At 45.5% G+C, this 23,210-nt stretch overlaps 2 long non-coding RNA genes across 2 annotated transcripts; both read right to left on the bottom strand.

Annotated features, from left to right (window-relative positions):
* Positions 1–3,879: 3,879 nt before the first annotated feature.
* Positions 3,880–8,896, bottom strand: LOC308465589. The gene is made up of 3 exons (XR_013980509.1): positions 8,811–8,896; positions 5,389–5,434; positions 3,880–4,747 (listed from the first exon to the last, which is right to left on the bottom strand). It is a non-coding gene; the product is annotated as an uncharacterized lncRNA (long non-coding RNA).
* Positions 8,897–20,793: 11,897 nt separating this feature from the next.
* Positions 20,794–22,437, bottom strand: LOC308465765. The gene is made up of 2 exons (XR_013980560.1): positions 22,394–22,437; positions 20,794–21,253 (listed from the first exon to the last, which is right to left on the bottom strand). It is a non-coding gene; the product is annotated as an uncharacterized lncRNA (long non-coding RNA).
* Positions 22,438–23,210: the final 773 nt, after the last annotated feature.

Below are 23,210 nucleotides of genomic sequence, written 5' to 3'. Positions count from 1 at the left end.
AGTGTTGCAGATCTTAACATCCTAAAAATATACAGAGGGTCTGTACTAAAAAAAAAAAAAAGTTAATCAAGTGCACACATCTGCTAACCCAAGTGGCTGGCTTAAACAAGTTACGGGGTTTCTCTTTCTCAGACACATAAGACGAGCCCTGCAGGATCAGACCATAAGCTGATCTAGTCCAGCATTCTGTTCTCATTGTGGTAAAGGCAAAGGACCCCTGGATGGTTAAGTCAAGTCAAATTCAACTATGGGGTGCAGCGCTCATCTCTGCTTTCAGGCCAAGGGAGCTGGCATTTGTCCACAGACAGTTTTCTGGGTCATGTGGCCAGCAGGACTAAACCGCTTCTGGTGCAACGGGACACCGTGACGGAAACCAAAGTTCACCCCATCATGGGGATTCGAACCGCCAACATTCTGATCAGCAAGCCCAAGAGGCTCAGTGGTTTAGCCCACAGTGGTGCCACCTTCTCATGCACACAAAACAACTCTGGGAAACCCACCAGCAGAAGCTGAATCACTCTCCTGTTTGTGATCTTTAGCAACTGGTATGCAGAGACCTTATGCCCCTGATTCTGGAGTTATCCGAAAGGAACCATTTTGACTACTCTGCTGCATTGGCTGCCATTTTGTTTTCAGTCCCAATTTTAGAAAATATTTTAGAAAGCCTGAGACATGTTGGCAACTGAGGCGAACCACAAAACGTTGCCTCCTTCTATTTAACCTGACTAGTAGCAGTGGCAGAGGAAGGCTCTTGGGCACCTGGGGCAGGGCAAACCACCCATAGAGGCAGGACAGGGTGCATGGCACCCATAGGAACGGGACGGGCAGTGCCCATAAGGACGGGATGGGGCGCATCACACCCATAGGGACAGGGCGTGCCATGGGGCCTCAGCTGCCCTACAGTTGGGGGAGAGGCAGTGGGCGGACAGTGTGGAGTCTGCAGGCACCAGAGACACATGGTTTGGGCACACGGCAGGCCCCACAGTTGGCGCCGCCCACCATTTTGTCACCCCCCTCAGTGGGGACACCCGGGGCAGACTGCACCTACTGCACCCCTTACTATAGTCTTGTGAGCACTTATCAACTGTGGCTCCAGCATGCCTCTTCTGGGGAGGTTGACCAGCAGCATGGCTCCATCAATCCTGGAATGTGGCCCAGACCACCACCTCTAGCACTTAGGACAGGGAGGTCTAACCAGACACACTGACTCCGGGAAGATACTAGGGGGGGGGTTTGACGTTGTGCGTGACATCATGACATCAGAACGTTGCGTCCTGGCATCACAGGTGGTGTCACGATGTCATGCAACACTGTTGCACGTGACATCCAGGTGTCACGTGGCAGCTTGGCTTCCACGGGCGGTGGCTCCTCCACCTCCTCCTTCTCCTGCCACAGCCATGGTCCAGGGACTGCTTCCTCTCCACAGCAGCAGCAGAGGGAGGAGAAGGAGCCACCACATGCCCAGCTCATGTGACTACGCAAAGACCAGATGTTGCAAACAATCGTGCCGTGTCCAGGCATCATACGCAACAGCAACACATCTGGGCATCGTAAATAATTATGTAGTTAAATACACCATTAATATATTTAGCATATTTATTCATTAAACAAAATCTAATACACAAACAGATGTATGCGCCTTTGTTGGTAGAGGGTAAAAGGACCCCTGACCGTTAGGTCCAGTTGTGGACGACTCTGGGGTTGCGGCGCTCATCTCGCTTTGTTGACCAAGGGAGCCGGTGTTTGTCTGCAGACAGTTTTTCCAGGTCATGTGGCCAGCATGACTAAGCCGCTTCTGGCGAACCAGAGCAGCGCACGGAAACACCGTTTACCTTCCCGCCCCAGCAGTACCTATTTATCTACTTGCACTTTGACGTGCTTTCGAACTGCTAGGTTGGCAGGAGCAGAGACCGAACAACGGGAGCTCACCCCGTCGCGGGGATTTGAACCACCGACTTTCTGATCGGCAAGTCCTAGGCTCTGTGGTTTAGACCACAGCACCACCCGCGTCCCTTCGTTAACAATGCTGACATCATCATCATCATCATATAGAATGTTTCTAAAACCCAGCCAGATGGGTGGGATGTAAATAAGAATGTATTATTATTATTATTATTATTATTATTATTATTATTATTATTATTTTGTTTACTATTAGATGGAGGGAGTCCACATTTTTCAGCTTTGTTTGTCTTGGTACTCTGTGCAGCGTCGATACAGACTGAAGAGTTGGTAGGAAAACTGTCCGCTGCCTTATAGTGAGCCAGATCCTTAGTCCATCTTGGTTTTTCTAGCTCAGTATCATTCAACAATTGTTTCTAATGGTGCCTTATAATGATGTAACCAACGCTGGGACCTTACAGTGAAAGGTGGGTGATAAATAAATACATAAATAACTAACCTACACTGACTGGTGGCGGCCCTCCAGAGTTCCAGGTGGAGTTCTCTGCCAGCCCTACTTAGGCCTTCCATGGACCAAACCTGGGACCTCCACTTAGCTGAGGCACTTTTGTCTATCTTCCTCTCCAGGAGACTTTTCTGGTTGAGTTCTGCTTTGGAGCGTTTATGCCTAGCAAGGGTCTGGTAGAAAGACTGCAGATCCCGCAGGTGATATTGCATTGGTCTGACTTTTAATCAACATGGATTATTTTCCCCTGGCCCTACAAAACTGCTGGGATTTGGGGGAAGGATTTATCCCATTCAATTAAAGGGATTTATCTACCTGTCCAACCGGTCAGCTGCGATCAACAGGTAGATGGCCGGGGTGATCCTGGTAGATCATGGGATCATGGCTCAACGACTCTGGGCACTCCCCCCTAAAAAACACACTCTCCTCCTCTCTCCAGTGACAATGGGCTGATCACTGGCAGGTTATATATATATATATATATATATATATATATATATATACTGGGAGTAGATCACATTCTCTTGTGAGTTGGACATGCCTCAGCTATACCATTCCCTATGGAAATGAATGGAGATTTCCCATTTTAGCCATGCAGGGGACCAGAATCCTTAGGGGAAACAGGGTTGTTATTGGTGGATGGCGTTTTCCAGCCATGACACTTTTCCCCACCTCAACCCTACAAAGTATGTTCCCTTACTGTACCCATTGCTGCAATCATTCTGAAAATGAGCAGTCTCCATTCCTTTTAAAAGACGTGACCATGCCTTCAACTTACATCCAGTTCTGGGGTGGGTGGAATGAAAGAAAAAGTATCTGCCTACAACCTGGCAGGCTGAATCCACTCTTGCCTTCAAAGGAAACAGAATATTAAATTGACATTTTCAAATATGTGCCATTTATGCAGGAATAGTCAACCTATTCCTGATGATGTAATTGGGATTATTTTATTTTAATGTGTTTTTTGTATATATAAATAAAAATGTGAGTGTAAGTAAAGCACTATGGGAGGCTTCCTTTTGAAGAAGCTCAATGATAGAGCATGTTTAGGGATGATGTTAGCATGATGTTCTATTGTGCTTTTAATTCTGTTGGGAGCCGCCCAGAGTGGCTGGGTATAAATAATTTCTTCTTCTTCTTCTTCTTCTTCTTCTTCTTCTTCTTCTTCTTCTTCTTCTATGCAGAAAATGTCACATTGAATTATTGGGGTCTCCAGATGGGACTGGGGGAGACTGAATTTCTGGAGAGCTACAGTCAGACCATTCTGAGTCACATGGACCAAGGACTGATTCAGCATAAGGCAGTTACCTCTGTTCTTATATTGCTGGGCTCCATCTCCCATCAGCCCCAGACAGCACGGTCAATAGTCAGAGATGAGTAACATCTCTGCATTAATCTATTCCTCAGACTTGGTGGACTCTGTTGTTGCTGAGTTTATAACAAAGGAATTAAAAGAGACCAGGAGACAAATATTTCCTTGCATAGAGTAGACTTTATTGAGAAACAAGCATGAAGTGAACAGACCAAGACCATTTGCAGTTTTCAAGAAGATACCACATAGAAAACAATGAAGAGACGGGGGCAGTGGGTGAACTGAATCTACTACTTGCAATGGGAATGCAGACAGAACTCCTTTGGCAGGGAAAACCGACCACAATGTGTCACACTTCCCTGGTTAAAGAGAGTCATCTTTAAAGCTAGCAAACGGATTTTTCCAGAAAATAAAGGGTGAAAGAACATCAATGCAGGGACTGAGTCTCAAAGATGCTGTGCAGGCACAGAACCAACCTCAGCTAGAACTGTGAAAGCTTAGCATTTTTGGCACCTGTACCCTATACCCATAAGCTTAGCCATGAATCAGTACCATATTTTTTTCCCAATTCCCAACAGGATTGTGTACCGGGGGGTTGTCCCTTGACGCTTTAGCAAGGAGTACAACAGGGATTGCAGATACTGATTGGGATGCAGGAAGAATGGCAGCTACTAGCTGGATAGATGGGCCCACTTGGGATGACACAGGATGGCAGGCACGATGAGATACAGGAAGGCTGGCAACTACTAACTGGGTAGATGGGACCACAGGGAATGACGCAGGATGGAGAACAGGAAGACTGGCAGGAAGGTTGGATACACAGTGGAGCGATGGGTCCACATGGATAGGAGCAGCAGGGTTGATGGCAGGATTGATGGCAGCTGCTAACTGGGTAGATGGGTCCACAAGGAATGACGCAGGATGGAGAACAGCAGGGTTGGCAGCTGCTAACTGGGTAGATGGGTCCACAGGGAATGGCACAAGATGGGAGACAACAGGACACCATGTTGGAGAAGTTGAAGGTTAGCCTGGAACGAGATGTGAAGAACAAAAATGAATACGCCAATGCATGTGAGACTTACTCAGAATTGACCCCTTGGAACCAAGGGCCATATTGAACTTAAGTCCATTCATTTCAACAGGTCTATGTTGAGTAGGACTTAGTTGGATGCAGTCCCAGATCTCCACCTTGGAAGACAGGCAAGTACAGTGGTACCTCAGGTTAAGTACTTAATTTGTTCCGAAGGTCCATTCTTAACCTGAAACTGTTCTTAACCTGAAGCACCACTTTAGCTAATGGGGCCTCCTGCTGCCGCTGCACCGCCGGAGCACAATTTCTGTTCTCATCCTAAAGCAAAGTTCTTAACTCGTGGTACTATTTCTGGGTTAGCGGAGTCTGTAACCTGAAGCGTATGTAACCCAAGGTACCACTGTACATCTACAGAAAAAGCTGAGACATTGTCCTAGCACAAACTGGACCCAAGAGCTGGTGCTTCATTGGTTCATGAAGCTGCAGGTGTTGATCATTTATGGAAGGTAGAGGGACCTCATAAAATGATGGTCATTTTGAGAAGTGTAAGAGCAAGTAAACTTGTTTTACAAACACCGCCACAAAAAAGCACCTCACAATCTACAAGCTGTAAAGAAAGTTGAGTTAAATCCAACTTACCGGTGAGAGCTGATGAAGAAGAGAAGTCAAGAGGAGTCGATAGAAGCTGTTGGATGTGTCAAGCAATGCAGAGAGCTTTTATACAGTTTTCAAAGAAGCCAGAAGGCATCTTTGGTCACAAGGACTATCATTTACTGTATTCCTCATAAGTCAAGGTTCTCCAATCACAGCCCTGCTTTGGTTTGTGATCACTTGCCCCTTCTTAATCCTGGAAGTTTGGGTGTGCTTGTTCCACCCTAATTTCTCCTTTCATTGAAGAATATTACAAGTCTAAGCACCACATAGTAGGTTAGTTTCCTTGAAGCAGACCATTAATTTTAAAGGTAGGTCACAAAAGCTATTTTCTTCAGGACCATTTGGGCAACAAGGTCAACAGTATGGCTTCTGTTTCTTGTCTTTCAGATTTCTGGGGCTTCATTTGGAGAAAATTGATTTGGTATGCATTTAAAACTGAATCTATCAAATCTACACTTTCCAAAACAATATGAAAATTGAAACTTAGCCATTCTTTGAAATGTATAAAAGGTAAAGGTAAAGGGACGCCTGACCATTAGGTTCGGTCGTGACCGGCTCTGGGGTTGCGGTGCTCATCTCACTTTATTGGCCGAGGGAGCCGGTGTACAGCTTCCGGTCATGTGGCCAGCATGACTAAGCCGCTTCTGGCGAAACCAGAGCAGCGCACGGAAACGTCATTTACCTTCCCGCTGGAGGTTTATCTGTTTATCTACTTGCACTTTGACGTGCTTTCGAATTGCTAGGTTGGCAGGAGCAGGGACCGAGCAACGGGAGCTCACCCCCTCGCGGGGATTCGAACCACCGACCTTTTGATCGGCAAGTCCTAGGCTCTGTGGTTTAACCCACAGCACCACCCGCGTCCCTTGAAATGCTTATCTGAATTTTGTGGTGCAGTTCTCCCACTAAAGAATGATTGCCTTCAGAGAGCTCGAGGGTGGAATAACTTCATATCCTCCAACATTTCTCCTATCAAAATAGGGACAGCCTAAGGAAAGTGGGACATTCCAGGATCAAATCAGAAGCCAGTACTGTCATACCTCGGGTTAAACATGCTTCAGGTTGAGCGTTTTCAGGTTACGCTCCGTGGTGACCCGGAAGTAGCGGAATGCGTTACTTCCAGGTTTCACCGCTCGCGCATTCACAGACGCTCAAAATGACATCACACGTATGCACGGAAGCAGCAAAACGCGACCCGTGCATGTGCAGTCGCGCAGTCGCATGTTATGGTCTACTCAGGATGCGAACGGGGCTCCAGAACGGATCCTGTTCGCATCCAGAGGTACCACTGTACAGTTTCTCTAAATCAGGGACATCCCTGGAAATTAGAGGCACTTGGAGGGTCTGTGTTTCTTTGCACAAGCACACAATATCATGTTGTTGTTTCTCCAGAATCCCCAACAGAGAGTCCAACAAGCGCAAGTTGAAAAATTGGCCTTACTTTAACTGACATTAAAGGAATGCTATCCACATAGTCCCTAATGTAGAGGATTTGTGCTGGCAGCACACGACCCTAACCTCCTTAACAGCCATGGAAGCGGGGGCAATTTTAATGGTGTACATTCCCCAGTCATTACCAACTTTTACATTGGGTTCACACAGCCAACACACATTGGAACTGGAAATGGAAACTGCTTTTGCTCAGATATATGCGCTTGAACACAATGCCTTTATGAGTGCAAAAAGAGAGAGCATCGGAAAATATTAGTGTGAGGTAGAGAACCAGTTTTAAGAAGTTTTTTGTTTGTTCTGATACAGCAGTAAAAAGCGATTTTTCACATTTTTGAGCCACGATATGAATGAAAAGAATTTTGGACAAGTATTACTGATCTGATGTAAATTGTAAGAAATCACTGAACAAATGGAAGTGATGACAGACCCACAACTTTAAGCAATAGAGTAAGTTGTGATGCACGTGTGGTTGCAGTGTTTGTGATGCCCATGATGGTTTCCCCAGTTTGCAGATTTGCCCCCAATCTAAAAAGTTGGTGAACCTCACAAGGGCAAAATACAGTGGTACCTTGGTTCTCAAATGCCTTGGTTCTCAAACGCGGAAAACCTGGAATGAATTGTTCTGGTTTTTGAACGTTTTTCAGAAGTCAAACATCTGGTGCTGTTGCCAGCTATTGTTTCTGGGGTACCTGCACCAATCAGAAGCTGAGCCTTGGTTTTTCAACATTTCAGAAGTCAAACGGACTTCTGGAATGGATTAGGTTTGGTGCTGTTGCTTTTGCTATTTATTTTGTATTTTTGTTTTTGAGGCTTTTTTGGTTAATTTGTTTTTGTGACTGTGTGGAACCCAGTTCAGCTACTGATAGATTGATTGATTGTGTGACTGCAGAAATGGATGCCCCCCATCCAAACAATGAGTATCATCCGTGCAGGTAAGAAAAAAAGTAATTTTAATTTTTATCATCTACAATACTGTCTTATTTATTTTATAGTACAGTACATTGATTATTAAGGGACGCGGGTGGAGCTGTGGTCTAAACCACAGAGCCTAGGGCTTGCCGATCAGAAGGTCGGTGGTTCAAATCCCCGTGACAGGGTGAGCTCCCGTTGCTCGGTCCCTGCTCCTGCCAACCTAGCAGTTCGAAAGCACGTCAAAGTGCAAGTAGATAAATAGGTACCACTCTGGTGGGAAGGTAAATGGTGTTTCCGTGCGCTGCTCTGGTTTGCCAGAAGCGGCTTAGTCATGCTGGCCACATGACCTGGAAAAACTGTCTGTGGACAAACGCTGGCTCCGTTGGCCAGTAAAGTGAGATGAGCGCCGCAACCCGAGAGTCATCCGCAACTGGACCTGATGGTCAGGGGTCTCTTTACCTCTTTTTTTAATATTGATTATTGCTTTCATTTTATGGATCAGTAGTCTTGTTAGATAGTAAAATTCTTGTTGTATTGCTGTTTTAGGGGTTGTATTTAAAAGTCTGGAACGCATTAATCCATTTTGCATTACTTTCTATGGGAAAGCACACCTTGGTTTTGGAACACTTTGGTTTTGGAACGGACTTCCGGAATGGATTAAGTTTAGAACCAAGGTGCCACTGTAATGCATATGCTAGGAGATCTGTAAATGGCTTGTGAAAGACCACCCATTCCTCATCAAAACCTTACACAAACATATTCTTAAATCACAAAGTGGTAGTGTTGGTTTGACACAAATTAGCACCCAACCTGACTATTATTTGGAAGTGTGTTGTGGTGTTTATACCAAAAGGTGCTGCCTGAGGCTGTCCGAGTAAGAACACCTGCTCTTTTTCATTTAATAACTTCAGCTTTAATGACTCCCATGGGAGCCAGGATCTAATAGGAGCTATAAAGATCTGAGCATCTCATCCCAAAATTGGACACTCCAACCCTCTAATATTAAAGAAAGCAAATACTAGTGACTGGACATTTTAGCAACTCACATGGCTCATGCCTGAGTATTTAGATTTAATTCTATGGCTTCACCAAATCAAAGAGAGGGGAGGTGCTAAAGAAGCTTCATTCATGCTCCAGGCCTTCATCATCATTGATTTAGAGAATGAATCTAAAGTTTGGCAGAATCTCTCTTCCCCTGTTATTTTCTTTTTCTTTTTAAAAGTTTCTGCAAGCTTCCATGACCATAAATTCTAGAATCGAAGAATCCTAGAATTGGAAGGTCCAAAGGTCGTGTGGTCCAATCCCTTGTGATGCAGGAATCTCAGCTGAAGCACCTATAACAATGCTTTTAAGCTCTGCTTAAAAACCTCCAAGGAAGAGGAGACTACAGCCTCCCGAAGGAGACTGTTCCACAGTTGAACAGCTCTTTCCATCAGAAAGTTCTTCCAAGAAAATCTTCAATAAAGGAAGTTCTTCCTGATGTTCGGTTGGAATCACCTTTCTTGTAACTTGAAGCCATTGGTTCAAGCCCTACCCTCTGGAACAGGAGAAGACAAGCTTGCTCCATCTTCCATGTGACAGCCCTCAAGATATTTGAAGATGGCTACCATATCTACTAGGGACGCGGGTGGCGCTGTGGGCTAAACCACAGAGCCTAGGACTTGCCGATCAGAAGGAAGCTGTACGCCGGCTCCCTCGGCCAATAAAGTGAGATGAGCGCCGCAACCTCAGAGTTGGTGATGACTGGACCTAATGGTCAGGGGTCCCTTTACCTTTACCATATCTACTCTTAGTCTGTTTTCCAGGATAAACATACCCAACTCCCTCAAAACATTCCTCATAAGGCTTAGTTTCCAGACCTTGACCATCTTGGTCGCCCTCCTCTGCACACCTCCCAGCTTGTCAATATCCTTCTTAAATTGTGGCACCCAGTATTCTGTGGGACACAGTATTCCAGGCGGGGTCTAACCAAGGCAGAATAGACTGGGACTATTATTTCCCTTGATCTGGCCACTATACTTCTGTTGATAGCAATAGCTGTTTTTGCTAATGTATAACACCACTGATTTGTGTGCTGGGGTCAGCAAACTTTTTTAGCAGGGGGCCAGTCCACTGTCCCTCAGACCTTGTGGGGGGCCGGATTATATTTTGAAAAAAATATATGAACGAATTCCTGTGCCCCACAAATAACCCAGAGTTGTATTTTAAATAAAAGCACACATTCTGCTCATGTAAAAACACCAGGCAGGCCCCACAAATAACCCAGAGATGCATTTCAAATAAAAGGACACATTCTACTCATGTAAAAACACGCTGATTCCCGGACAGTCCGCGGGCTGGATTAAGAAGGCGATTGGGCCGGATGCGGCCCCCAGGCCTTAGTTTGCCTACCCATGGTGTTAAGCTTGTGATCCACTAGGTTCTCCTATCTGTTAAAGTCATCTTGAATCTCAGTTCCATCTTCTGCAGCATTAGTTTCCCTCCCAGTTTGGTGTCATCTGCAAATTCCATCATCCCAGTCATTTATAAAGACATTGAAAAACAATGGGCCCAGGACAGAACCCTGCAGCACCATGCTTGTCCTTTGAATTGAATGTGGAAGGCGTTGTTTAATGTTGACATCTGTAGGAATTTTGAAGAAAGTTTAAAAGGAATTCTGTAAAACAGAGGAAACTGTCCCAGAATGAGAAAATGGAGTGTACAAACATCTCGAGGATGCAGTTGAAGGGGGCTTGCAGTCTTGACAGGTGTATGCAGTGCTATTTTCCTAGAAAAAGAGGTGCTGGAACTCACCACAAATGCCTCCCAAGTTCTCTTATATTGGCAAGGGGCGCGGGTGGCACTGTGGTCTAAACCACTGAGCCTCTTGGGCTTGCTGATCAGAAGGTTGGTGGTTCAAATCCCCATGACGGGGTGAGCTTCCATTGCTCTGTCCCAGCTCCTGCCAACCTAGCAGTTCTAAAGCACACTAGCGCAAGTAGATAAATAGGTACCGCTCCGGCGGGAAGGTAAACGGCGTATCTGTGCGCTCTGGCACTCATCATGGTCCTCCGTGCACCAGTAGCGATTTAGTAGTCCTGCTGGCCACATGACCCAGAAAACTGTCTGCGGACAAACGCTGGCTCCCTTGGCCTGAAAGCGAGATGAGCGCCACAACCCCATAGTCTCCTTTGACAGTACTTAACCATCCAAAGGTCCTTTACCTTTTACCTAATATTGGCAATGGGGTCCACCAGAGGGTTGCCAGAACTGAGTTCTGGCAGATTCCAGCTGCAAAAAAATCCTGTGTCTATGAAAAGGAGGAAAATAACAATTTTTTAAAGTGCACTAAATAATCACAGGTATTAACAGCTAGATGATGAAAGAGGATTGGCAGTGTACAATTTGAAAATAATAAACACAGGTCAGGTAAGGAAAGGCTACATAAAAACAGGTTGGATTAATTAGTAGGCACTTTGTTAGGCAGAACACCTGTAGACGTTTTAGGCTTCAAGGGAGGGACTTGCTCTCCTTGCACCGTATAAAAGGACCTTTGAGTCGTGATTCTTCCATCAGCTCCTCTCAGCTCCACCTGAATATTTCACTGAGAACTTGGTAAGTGAGAGAATTTCGCATCTTTTATTGCCTTTTCTATATGAACTGCATGCTCTCCATCTCTTTCTTTGAACCTAGACCTGCTTCTGCTTTCTGATCATGGTTGGCATCTTGATTCAACGTTAGAGAGTTAGATTTTGAGGAAGATGCTTTTTCCATGGGGTCAAGTTCACAATTGTCTATGCCATGGCTAGGGAACATCTTTGGTTCTTCAGGAATTGCTGGTCTACAGCTCCCATCATCCTTGGCCCTTGGCCCTGCCATCCAGAGCTCATGGATGTTGGAGTTCATCAGCATCTGGAAGGTCTCAGATGTTCCTTCATTCCTAGTCTACACAGACTGGTTGTAGCTCTCCAGGGTTTTGAACAGGGCTCTTTTCCTGCTTTCCTTGAGAGACCAAGGAGTGAACCAGGGGCCTTGAGGTAGAAAGGCATGTGATCTACTCATTCTTTCTATGTTTCTCAGAGTTGTGTGCTTGCAACAACCATGTAAGTTAGGTGAGTGTCATCATCTCAATATTGTACATTGGCAGCAGTAGTTGTGAGGGAGGGCTAATGGTGAAAAGAGAGAAGACCCAGAAATGTAGCTAAAGTCTTTAAAAAAAAATCAAAAAATCACATGCACCCAAGTATTGATTTCAGGGTTGCCTGGAATAGATTTCTCAGACACCAAATGCCTGGGCAGACAGGAATGGTTTTAGATCCTTCCTCAAAGTTAATAATAAGGCAGGCAGACCCAACTCAGTGGGGCTGGCATTCCAGTAATGGAAGCTGCCCCACAAGATCACTCCATTTGTCACCCCAGGGACACCACTACTAAGAAGGACGCCACTGTTCCAGTATTGCTGGTTTGGTTTCATTGACGATAGGTTTTTAATTGAATTGCTTATTATGTCTTAATATTTTCATCTTTTCACTCTATATCTCCCAGACCCTGCTGGTGTTGGTGATCATTATTTATTGGTTATTCTTAAAATAAATAATAAACTGCTGATTGTAAGCGAGTTGAGGTGGGGGGGACGACTGAAAGAGGTTTACAAAGCAGGCTGCTGATACTATTTCTCAAAACGGAATGAATGAATCATGAATGAAGAGGGTGGATGTTTTACCCATCCTCAAAACCGCAACCTGTCCTTTCAGACCCAGCTCCATCCCTCCAAGATGTCTTGTGGCTTCGTCTCATCCTGCCAGCCCTGCTGCATCCCATCCTGTGCCCCATCCTGCGTCAGCTACCCGGTCGGGGGTCTGGGCTCACTGTGCTCCCCTTGCGGTGGTGGCATCTCAGGGGGCTTGGCGTCCTACGGTGGAGGAGTGTCATCGAGTAGCCTTGGCCTGACCTCTGGAGGCAACGTTGGCTGCGTCTGTCAGCTGCCACCAAGTGAAGTAGTCATCCAGCCATCTCCCAGTAGTGTGATCATCCCAGGACCAGTCCTTGCTGCCAGCTGTGAGCCACTTCGAGTGGGAGGATACACTGCCTGTGGTGGAGGATCCTCTCTTGGTGGAGGGCTAGGAAGTGGCCGCTCTAAATATTGTTGCTATTAATAGGAGAGCCCAGACAAGGCGCTGCCTCCTTTCATTAAAGCTTAGCTTCAGCATGGAACCTGTTCTCTGTGAGTTTCTTTTGTGTTCCTCCCACACTTCAACACCACCACCCCACATTTCAATTTCCAGCACTAATCGAGACCCCTAAAATGCATAACACCTTTTTTTTTTTTTTTTTTTTTGTATGGGCATGGGAGCAATTTTACTATGCTAAGCTAAATATTAAACAAAGGAAAGTGTCAGGGGGACAGTTAAGTTTTCTCCTTAGACTGGTTTTTGTTTTTTTTAAAATAATAATGATGATAATAATAATAATAATAATTTATTACTATTATTATTATTATTATTATTATTATTATTATTATTTATACCCCGCCCTCCCCAGCCAAGGTCGTGCTCAGTGCGGCTAACAAGCAGGGGACTTGTATGTATTTATTTTTTCCAAATTCCAATATGCTAGCAAAAGAAGACCACCAGCAGCAAAAATCAGGATCAGATCTTCCCTTTTAATAGAGAGAGGTTGGAATCCCCAGATGCCCTGAAACATCTTCTCTTTCAGATTTCAGAATGCGTGAACATTCTCTCCCTGTACCGTGTGAAACATCAGGTTGATCGCTAGATGGCACCACAACCTATGGTGGCCCTGCATTTTCATTATTTATTTCTTGCTTTAGAGGCAAGATGGAATTGCTGTCACATTCAGGGAGGCCAGCAGTAGGTAGGACCAGAGTCTGCTTCATGCTGCTGGAAGGACTCTGTGTGGAATCGTTCGGTTTTGCTTCGTTTAATTGGCAGCTAGTCTGGGAAGGAAGGGACAGGTTAAGAGTGGTGGGTTAATCAAATGAGGCAGTATTGCATTAGGGGCACTCTTTTGGCTTTGCAGGGGTTTTTTGGGGCTGCCCTTTCATCTGGCATGCACATTGGGTTGAATGCTGAGCCAGCAGAGCCACAGGGAATAATTAATAATAATAATAATAATAATAATAATAATAATAATAATAAATTTATATCCCCCACTCCCCAGCCAAAGCTAGGCTCAGAGTGGCTAACAACAGTAAAATAATACAGCATTCTAAAATCAATTCATTATAAAATCAGTTCAAATCAAATTAATGGCAACCATGGGCTAGAGTTCTGTAAGGATTACCAAAGGAGGGGGTCAGGCTGTGCCTTGGCCAAAGACTTGGTGGAACAGCTCCATCTTGCAGGCCCTGCGGAAAGATGTCAAGTCCCACAGGGCCCTAGTCTCTTGGGACAGAGCGTTCCACCAGATCAGAGCCACAGCTGAAAAAGCCCTGGTTGAGGCCAGGCTTACCTTCCTGTGGCCTGGGACCTCCAAGATGAGACTGGCTGAGTTCATATACTGGAGGTACTCAGAGCAGCCAAGGAGAAAGGGTTCCTTTCAATCCCTTTGTATGATGCCTGCAAACTTGTCCATGAGTTGGAAGGGAATTGAAGCCTCCACCTTCGGAAGCTTCCATGCCCAGATTATGTAGATATAGTTGGTAAATCAGGCTAATAATAATAACAATAATAATAATAATAAATTTATTTATAGCCTGCCCATCTGGCTGGGTTTCCCCAGCCACTCTGGGCGGCTTACAACAAAAGATTAAAAATACATTAAAACATCAGTCATTAAAAACTTCCCTAAACAGGGCTGCCTTCAGATGTCTTCTAAAAGTCTGGTAGTTGTTTATTCCCTTGACATCTGAAGGGAGGGTGTAACACAGGGCAGGTGCCACTATCGAGAAGGTCCTCTGCCTGGTTCCCTGTAACCTCACTTCTCTCAGGGAGGGAACCGCCAGAAGGCCCTCAGCACTGGACGTCAGTGTCTGGGCAGAAAGATGGGGGTGGAGACGCTCCTTCAGGTATTCAGGGCCAAGGCCGTTTAGGGCTTTCAAGGTCAGCACCAACACTTTGAATTGTGCCCAGAAACTTACTGGGAGCCAATGTAGGTCTTTCAGGACCAATGTTATATGGTCTCGGCAGCTTATTGGTTCTTGCAAATCCTCAAAGTTGTGATATTTCAATAAATATAGCCTTCCTTCAAAGTTTGCTTCCTGAGTCTTCTTTTAGCATCTGACACCAAAGTGCAGACTGATTTCATAGAAAAACCTTTATATGCAAGCCAAACTGAATTCACTCCTGAAACATTACCCTATTAGGACAACTTCAGAAATTTAATAGCATGTGAATTTCTGATGGTCTACAATAGGCTTGAACCATTCACAAATACACTTTTCACAACGGTAACCATTGCAGAGATCTTGTTGTTCTAAGCCCAATTGAACTGGGACAAGGTACTCGTGAAGAAATATCTCTCCCACACTTTTTCCACAGCTCAAGGGCACACAATATTATGGTGATGAATCAGCCGAAGATCAGAGGTGCTTTATTTAATCCTTTAGCTTCTAGTCTGTTAATTGATTCATTAAACTATTAAAGGCAGCTGTGTTTTCATATTGCTAAACCTCAATCTGGAAATCTTCTTCATTGTATACAAGAGAAATAAAGCTTACCTGAGGTGGCAGGTGGCAAAGGATCTAAAGCAACTGCAGACTGACTGACTGACTGACTAATTATATACTGATTAAATATATCTAAGTGGTGTACAGAAAACTGAAGAAACAACAGACTACTTAAACAAAATATTACAATAACACAGATTCATAGAAAAATAACACACTAATACGAAGTTATTGATATGTATAAATCAGTTCATTTTCCTTCTGACACATCCTCCCTCTCAGCTTCCATGTTCTCACCCAGGGCTCAAACAAACTCTCATCTCATCCACAAAAGTCACACAGTGAGAAGAGTTGCTGGAAGCAGCAGCCATTGCCCTAGTCTCTCACTCCAGACTTGCTTTTATGGGCAGACCCAAGGTGGGTGGTACTTCCTCAGGCTGCTGGCAGCTGTGTCCCATTCAGCTGCACTCTCCACACCATAGAAGCCAACTCCTAGGGGCCTTGGGGGCTCTGGCCCCCACAATAAAACATTTGAGGGGTCTGGACCCCCACAAAGTTGATGGGCATTCCCATTCAAGTGGTGTGTGTGCACTGCGTCATGCAATTGATTATGCTTACCTGGGGTGCCACAATGTTTTATTCAAGTTGGCAGCCCTGCCCCACACCTAATAATAATATTTATACCCTGCCCATCTGGCTGAGTTTAGCCAGCAATTCTGGGAAGGTTACAGCAGGTTTGTTGAGTTTCCCGGGGGTCCAACGGATGGAAAAAGGGGGCCTCCTCCACTCACAGGTCTTTCTCCCCCCTCTATCCTCTCCTCTTCCTCCTCCAGCATAGGGATGGGGATTTTTAGGCCCTGGGGCCAAATGTGTCCTTCCAGATCTCTATATTTGGTTCTTGTGACTCTTTGTGAGAGCCAGTGTGGTGTAGTGGTTAGGAGCGGTAGTCTCGTAATCTGGTGAACCGGGTTCGCGTCTCCGCTCCTCCACATGCAACTGCTGGGTGACCTTGGGCTAGTCACACTTCTTGAAGTCTCTCAGCCCCGCTCACCTCCCAGAGTGTTTGTTGTGGGGGAGGAAGGGAAAGGAGAATGTTAGCAGCTTTGAGACTCCTTCGGGTAGTGATAAAGAGGGATATCAAATCCAAACTCTTCTTCTTCTTCTCTCCAGACCACATCTTCCTGGATTGCTTTTGCCTGGCCAGAAAATGTACCTCTTGATTGTCTGCAGTCTGCTTGCATAGTGAAACCCATTCCATGTGCCCCAACTTTTTCTAAACAAAATCTGGGACAACATCCCTCCCATGTCTCCCTGTTGTATGCCAGAAAATATCTTATCTCTTGAGTTTAAGCCAATAAAACTCAAAAACGTGAGGAGTTAGGAGTCCAGCGTTGTTTATTGCAAAGCAATAGGTTACAGATGGATCATTCCGCAAAACTGCAACCCTGCCCCATGGTCCAGGCAGTGGTATTTATAAAATTTCAAACAAAGCATTTCAATTTTCACCAATCAGGTACATCATCACCTCATTTCATGTTTAATACACATGCGCAATAAGCACTGGCAATTTCTGCTGATTAAGTTCTGATTCCCACCGTATTCTGTTACATTGTGTTTGTAGGCATGTTGGGAACCTATAATATGTGTAGCCATTTGCACCATGTAGCAGCTTAGGTTCTAGCTTTGGGCTGTATCTTTGTGATTCACACATTAGCTGTATTTCTGCCCCAATGGGGGGCGGCAACTTGCAAAATCATCAGTTTCATAAAGTAACAGGCTACCATAACTTCTCTATTAGAAGCACACTCAAGGATTTACAGGGGTACATATTATCACATTTATTGTTGCCCTTTGGGCCACTACAACATCCCTCAAGGCCACCCCCCACTCTTGCTGCTCTCCCTCCTCACCGCTCCAACCACTCACCCTCCCCACCCTCACCATCAGCTTGTGCCACTTGCCTTCACTCTCATCTCTCTCAATGCTCTCTCCCATCACTCTGGTGACCGACGAGTTGTGTCAGAGGGCTGGATGAGAAGGGTCTTTGATGCAATGCTGCTGCTGATCACCAGAATGAGCGTCTTTGGTGCCAGTACCAGACTAGAGCACACACCAGAGCACCAGACCAAGAAAATGGGACATTCTGGGACTGGCGTCTGTGATCAAAGGTGTCCCACTAAAAATGGGACAGTTGGCAGAACTGCCATTCTACTTGCAGGGATCACTGCCATGTCAAAAGAGCATAGAGCTTCCCTCTGCCATGTCTGCCACACAATTTGCGGTGCTCTTTGGCCCCACTGGACGCACTCCAGGGGATGCCCTGAAAGTTTAGGGTCCCAGGTAAAGAACATGCAAGTCTTTCACAATGAAAACAGGTGTGATGGCCTGGGAATCAGATTCAGAGGGTGAACCGGAGGAATCCCAGCCTGCACAGGAGTCCCCGCCTCCAGGGCCGGCTGAACTGGGGCAGGGCCTTGATTCTGAGGCGCCTGCACCTGTGCCGGATCCTCAGGAGCAGGCACCAGGTGAATCCACTCTGGCTCCAGAGGTGGTTGAGGACTCAGTGCCTACAGATGAGTCTCCCCCTGGGCCCAGTAACCCTTCAGCCTCTCCTGAACTGCAGAGGCTCAGGGCAGAGAGGTGAAGGGAACTGGTTTCTCCCAGGAGGAGTGCTCGCCTTAAGGCCAGGAGAGGCGGGTCTCCTGGGGGCCGGGACCACCCCTGGCCTCAGAGAAGATAAAGGCCAGTCAGCCCGGTCCCAGGTTGCGGGAGCAACGTCGTTGTTGAGTACCTGTTCCTGCCCGGACCCAGACCTGACCCTCCAGTGTTCCTGTCCCCGCCCGGCTTCCTGCTTCGGACCTCGCCCTGCTCCTTGTGAACGGTTTCCAGGCTAGTGACCCAGGACCGGACTTTGACTACGCCAACGGTAACCTTCCCCCCGGGACCAGCACAACAGGGTTACAGATGCAGCACAGTACAAACTAGCCAAGGTCAAGCGTGGAGAATCAGTCTACGTCCAAACAGATCTAGTGGCAAAATCAGGCAGCAACAATTCCAGGTCACTATCCTTGGGAGTTCAATATAAGTGCAAGACAGGCGAACCTAGTAATTTAAAGCTTGAAGAAAGGAGGAGAAAGTAAAGGTAGTTATTAAGTGGATTAATAGCCTATGAATCAATTCTGTTTTGTGGATAGCATAGAACACAGTTTATTTGACAATAAGACACATTTACTCCACTATTAAATTCTAATCCCATCACTTAATAATAATAATAATAATAAATTATTTATACCCCGCCCTCCCCGGCCAGAGCCGGGCTCAGGGCAGCTAACACCAATAAAATAAAATCACAGTAAAAACATAATAGGGGGGAAAGAGAGGGAGGGGGAAAAAAAAACCCTATTTAAAATACAAGTTAAAATGCAATTTAAAATGCAGCCTCATTTAAAAATAGCTGATAAACCAAGACCATAAGGGGAGGGAAACATAAGGGTTAGACAGAGTCCAAACCAAAGGCCAGGCAGAACAGCTCTGTCTTGCAGGCCCTGCGGAAAGATGTCAAGTCCCACAGGGCCCTAGTCTCTTGTGACAGAGTGTTCCACCAAGTCAGGGCCAGTACTGAAAAGGCCCTGGCCCTAGTTGAAACCAATCTAACCTCCTTGAGGCTCAGGACCTCCAAAGTGTTGTTATTTGTGGACCATGCCTCCTCCTCTGTGCTGTAAGAGCAGTTTCCACCAGTATGGTGCCCCTTACATGTTATGAATTACAGCTTCCATCATCCATGACTACTGACTTTTCTGGCTGGTGCTGATGGAAGTTTGCATTCTGAAACATCTGGTGAAAGGGTTCTAATGGAGACTGGTCAATTAGGGCAAGTGTGTCATTGCTACACCAACCTCTGCCCTCAGCCATCCCACAGCTGCCTACCTCTTTGCTTACAACAAGTGTAGAGGTTGTAACAGGCTGTAAGTTTCCTCTTCCTTTGTATCAGAGTTGCCTTCATAGAACTCAGCAGGCAGGAGGAGGATGGGGACAAAACTAGAATTAGGTGGTTCTGCTTGTCATTGACTCTGGTGCCATCTACTGTTTGGCTGTCCTGACTTCCACCCCACCAGTCGCAATGGGCACCATTTAATGTTGTTTTCAAACATTTGAAAACCTCCTGATACAGGGCTGCCTTCAGATATCTTCTAAAAGATGTGTAGTTCTTTATACCATTGACATCTGATGGGAGGGCGTTCCACAGGACAGGTGCCACTGCTGAGAAGGTCCTCTGCTTGGTTCCCTCTAACCTCACTTCTCACAGGGAGGGAACTGCCAGAAGGCCCTTGGAGCTGGGCTTCGGTTTCCAGGCTGAGTGATGGGGGTGGAGACACTCCTTCAGGTATACTGGGCCAAGGCCATTTAGGGCTTTAAAGGTCAGCACCAACACTTTGAATTGTGCTCAAAAACCTACTGGGAGCCAATGTAGGTCTTTCAGGACTGGTGTTATATGGTCCCAGGGGCTGCTCCCAGTCACCAGTCTAGCTGCTCCATTCTGCATTAGTTGCAATTTCCAAATCACCTTCAAAGGTAGAGCACATTGCAGTAGTCCAAGCAGGAGATAACCAGAGCATGCGCCACTCTGGCAAGACAGTCTGCGGGCAGGTAGGGTCTCAGCCGGCATAACAGATGGAGCTGGGAGCCAGCTGCCTTGGACACAGTCAAGAGGGAATTAACAAGAACTTCATAATATTTGTGGATTGATTAAAAGAATGGAACTGTGTGAAAACATTGGAATGATTTGTGGCATTACCCTCTAAAGAGGACTCTAACTTTGATTTATTATGGCTTTGGCAAGACACTAGCTTGTTAATGGATGGGAAATAAATCAAAGAAGAAAATGCTGGAAGTCTGCTGGAGCTATACCAGACGCCAGATCTCTTTTGGTTTGGAAAAGCAAGATGCTGTGAGACTATGGAGCAATAAAAATTGAATCCTTGAAGTGGGGGGGGGGGCAATGCTGAAAATGATAGATTACAGCATGAAGGGAAGGACGAATGTTAAAAAAAAATCACACAGAAAGTTGCAAGATATAAACCCTTCTTGCATAGTTAAATACGAACGAAACTCGTCACATCAGGGGCAGTTAAAATAAATTATTAAGATCAGAACTGTTTTATTTGGATTAAATAAAAGGATTGGAGCAGGATGAAGGAACATCATCTCTTGAGAAACAGAACATTGGAAGTCACCCAAAAAAGATTAATTTGGAATTGGATAATTGGCTTTTTTGATTGTATTCAGATTTTGTATTGTATTAATGTGGCTTATATTGGATTGCTATTAATGAAAAAAAATATTTAAAAAGGAAAAGAAATTGAAATGTGGGGTGGTGGTGTTGAAGTGTGGGAGGAACACAAAAGAAACTCACAGAGAACAGGTTCCATGCTGAAGCTAAGCTTTAATGAAAGGAGGCGGCGCCTTGTCTGGGCTCTCCTATTAATAGCAACAATATTTAGAGCGGCCACTTCCTAGCCCTCCACCAAGAGAGGATCCTCCACCACAGGCAGTGTATCCTCCCACTCGAAGTGGCTCACAGCTGGCAGCAAGGACTGGTCCTGGGATGATCACACTACTGGGAGATGGCTGGATGACTACTTCACTTGGTGGCAGCTGACAGACGCAGCCAACGTTGCCTCCAGAGGTCAGGCCAAGGCTACTCGATGACACTCCTCCACCGTAGGACGCCAAGCCCCCTGAGATGCCACCACCGCAAGGGGAGCACAGTGAGCCCAGACCCCCGACCGGGTAGCTGACGCAGGATGGGGCACAGGATGGGATGCAGCAGGGCTGGCAGGATGAGACGAAGCCACAAGACATCTTGGAGGGATGGAGCTGGGTCTGAAAGGACAGGTTGCGGTTTTGAGGATGGGTAAAACATCCACCCTCTTCATTCATGATTCATTCATTCCGTTTTGAGAAATAGTATCAGCAGCCTGCTTTGTAAACCTCTTTCAGTCGTCCCCCCCACCTCAACTCGCTTACAATCAGCAGTTTATTATTTATTTTAAGAATAACCAATAAATAATGATCACCAACACCAGCAGGGTCTGGGAGATATAGAGTGAAAAGATGAAAATATTAAGACATAATAAGCAATTCAATTAAAAACCTATCGTCAATGAAACCAAACCAGCAATACTGGAACAGTGGCGTCCTTCTTAGTAGTGGTGTCCCTGGGGTGACAAATGGAGTGATCTTGTGGGGCAGCTTCCATTACTGGAATGCCAGCCCCACTGAGTTGGGTCTGCCTGCCTTATTATTAACTTTGAGGAAGGATCTAAAACCATTCCTGTCTGCCCAGGCATTTGGTGTCTGAGAAATCTATTCCAGGCAACCCTGAAATCAATACTTGGGTGCATGTGATTTTTTGATATATTTTTTTAAGACTTGAGCTACATTTCTGGGTCTTCTCTCTTTTCACCATTAGCCCTCCCTCACAACTACTGCTGCCAATGTACAATATTGAGATGATGACACTCACCTAACTTACATGGTTGTTGCAAGCACACAACTCTGAGAAACATAGAAAGAATGAGTAGATCACATGCCTTTCTACCTCAAGGCCCCTGGTTCACTCCTTGGTCTCTCAAGGAAAGCAGGAAAAGAGCCCTGTTCAAAACCCTGGAGAGCTACAACCAGTCTGTGTAGACCAGGAATGAAGGAACATCTGAGACCTTCCAGATGCTGATGAACTCCAACATCCATGAGCTCTGGATGGCAGGGCCAAGGGCCAAGGATGATGGGAGCTGTAGACCAGCAATTCCTGAAGAACCAAAGATGTTCCCTAGCCATGGCATAGACAATGGTGAACTTGACCCCATGGAAAAAGCATCTTCCTCAAAATCTAACTCTCTAACGTTGAATCAAGATGCCAACCATGATCAGAAAGCAGAAGCAGGTCTAGGTTCAAAGAAAGAGATGGAGAGCATGCAGTTCATATAGAAAAGGCAATAAAAGATGCGAAATTCTCTCACTTACCAAGTTCTCAGTGAAATATTCAGGTGGAGCTGAGAGGAGCTGATGGAAGAATCGCGACTCAAAGGTCCTTTTATACGGTGCAAGGAGAGCAAGTCCCTCCCTTGAAGCCTAAAACGTCTACAGGTGTTCTGCCTAACAAAGAGCCTACTAATTAATCCAACCTGTTTTTATGTAGCCTTTCCTTACCTGACCTGTGTTTATTATTTTCAAATTGTACACTGCCAATCCTCTTTCATCATCTAGCTGTTAATACCTGTGATTATTTAGTGCACTTTAAAAAATTGTTATTTTCCTCCTTTTCATAGACACAGGATTTTTTTCCAGCTGGAATCTGCCAGAACTCAGTTCTGGCAACCCTCTGGTGGACCCCATTGCCAATATAAGGTAAAAGGTAAAGGACCTTTGGATGGTTAAGTACTGTCAAAGGAGAGAGATAGAGTGAAAAGATGAAAATATTAATACATAATAAGCAATTCAATTAAAAACCTATTGTCAATGAAACCAAACCAGCAATACTAGAACAGTGGCGTCCTTCTTAGTAGTGGTGTCACTGGGGTGACAAATGGAGTGATCTTCATATTATACACTGCCAATCCTCTTCCATCATCTAGCTGTTAATAACTGTGATTTAGTGCACTTTAAAAGATTGTTATTTTCCTCCTTTTCATACACATGCCAAGGCTGTGAGCCCCCAGTGAACTGTATCCTAGAGGTGTTTGGAAACTCCACCCTGCTATTCTGGGACAGTTTCCTTTGTTTTACAGAATTCCTTTTTAAACTTCCCTTAAAATTCCTACAGATGTTCACTTTAAACCAA

This window comes from Podarcis pityusensis (assembly GCF_964106645.2).
Source record: "Podarcis pityusensis genome assembly, chromosome: 16".
NCBI lineage: Eukaryota > Metazoa > Chordata > Lepidosauria > Squamata > Lacertidae > Podarcis > Podarcis pityusensis.
The sequence above is the reverse complement of the archived record's forward strand: the minus strand, read 5'-3'. Positions and strand labels throughout refer to the sequence as shown.